Source organism: Alosa sapidissima, chromosome 19 (genome assembly GCF_018492685.1).
Source record: "Alosa sapidissima isolate fAloSap1 chromosome 19, fAloSap1.pri, whole genome shotgun sequence".
NCBI lineage: Eukaryota > Metazoa > Chordata > Actinopteri > Clupeiformes > Clupeidae > Alosa > Alosa sapidissima.
This window is the reverse complement of record NC_055975.1, coordinates 31923896-31925899: the sequence shown is the minus strand read 5'-3', so window position 1 is coordinate 31925899 and position 2004 is coordinate 31923896. Positions and strand designations below refer to the sequence as shown.

At 40.6% G+C, this 2004-nt stretch overlaps 1 long non-coding RNA gene across 1 annotated transcript; it reads left to right on the top strand.

Annotated features, from left to right (window-relative positions):
- On the top strand, positions 1 to 482 carry LOC121692661. The gene is made up of 3 exons (XR_006025309.1): positions 1 to 96; positions 227 to 314; positions 405 to 482. It is a non-coding gene; the product is annotated as an uncharacterized LOC121692661 (long non-coding RNA).
- Positions 483 to 2004: the final 1522 nt, after the last annotated feature.

The window sequence follows — 2004 nt, the reverse complement described above, 5'->3', positions numbered from 1 at the left end:
GCCTCTACAGCATTTTCATACTTCCTTAGAGCCACACAGCTTCATGGCCTACCATCTACAAGCTAGAGCCACACAGCTTCATGGCCTACCATCTAGGTAATTTGCCCGAACAAATTGTGAGAAGTAGCACTTTTTTCCCTTAAATTTATTATGTGCTAGAAACAAAATGTTTCCCTTCACCTACTTAATATCATAGTAAAGCTTTTAAGTGTCGCTGTCATCCTAGGGTAAGGGTGGATCAGGGGGTTGAGAACCTGGACACGAGGAACTGGATGAATGAGCTTTATCTCAGGAAAAAGTGTCCATAATCAGAGGTTCGTAGGGTTTTCACCTTGACCAAGTTTTGTTTTGTTTGTTTTCTACTTAAAACCAAACAAAGATATAAAAATAGTATTTTATTCTAGGGTGGAGAGACTGTGGCGGGATGTCTGGGTTAGCAAGTACCATGATGTTCTCCACTCTCTGAAGGAAGACGGCTGGCTAGACATCTCTGATGATCTTCACATCTCTGGTGTGCACTACATGTGTGCACTACACTACACTGTCCCTCGACTCCGAGCAGACCTCAACACCTTCACTGAAGGATGGAATAATCATCCTTTGCGGACAGAGGGTCCTGTTGTGTGTGGGACATCTACAGGACTTAGGCGAGGGGGAGAGCCTTGAGGTACACCATGGTTCACATAACACATTGTATTGAGTGATGAGAACTGTAATTGTGAACAGCTACCTGTTCAACAACCCGCAATGGTATACAGGCAACACTTTTTTGTTGCAATATTTATTAAGAATGTGGCATTTATTAAAAATAAATAAAATTCATTAAATACATGTAAAATGTTACAGAACATTCAAGATCCAGGCATTGACTGGAAAAGTGTCATGCTGGAGGAGGACCATAACAACGCCATTGTGGTTCCTGAGATTCAGTGTCCACTGGATGGCAATGCACTGGATGAGCTCAGGAGAACGGTTGACCCTTTAGAACAGTGTCAGTCACATGGTTGCAGTGGTGGAGGAAGTACTGAACCTCAGTACTTAAGTAAAAGTACAAATACACAGAGAAATATTTACTTTAGTAAAAGTAAAAGTACCACAATGACAACCCTACTTAAGTAAAAGTAAAAAGTACCTGCTTTTAAATGTACTTTAAGTATTAAAAGTAAAAGTATTTGCATAATGATTTATTCTCTTAATATCTATATTCTAAAAGGAAAAATCAGTATGGGCTGTGGCATTTTAATTAAGCTAGTTTTAGGTTATACTCGACTAGATAGTTTTAAGTTAATGCAATTGTGCTTACCATCTGTGGCCCGGTTTACATTCTGACCTACAATTCTAGAGACTGTAATTCTGGTTATCTACTAGGGTGATCTGCTGAGTAATATCATTCAGCAAAACACGAGAGCCTGAAGTTTAACGGGGAAAAGTTGCTGAGAAAGGTGTCTTTATGATTAAGTTCAGTTTCACTTGCGCAGACGCATAGACATTGAATGAGTGCTCACGTTACTACCCCCCAATTGTAGGCTATGCATCTTTATTTAATCACACACAATTAAGGAATATTTCCTAATCTGAAAAATGTTACGTTTTTTCCGGCCACCGGTTCATTAATAGTCTACCATTCATTTGTGCCGCAAATGATCAGACGTGTGACAGAAGCATGGGCATAGCCTGTAACTTCGCTGATCCGCGGATAGCAATCTCATCGGAGAGGAGGCCCTAACGCTGCAGATAACAGACAGAGAAAGGCACAGAACACAGTTGCATGTACAGTATAGCCATGGGTCTGGTGAATATAGCCTACCGAATGCAGATGGCTACAAGCTCACGCTTTGCCTGGTCTAGAAGCTTATGTTTCTAAGAATGCACGTAGCGCTCCAGAATCTTTGGTAGCAACCCCCCCGGTAAAACAAACGTGTTTGTCAGAGAGAAAAAAAAAACTGATCATAAAATGTATCGTAAAAAGGAACAATGGTGTTGTAGAAATGTAGCGGAGTAAAA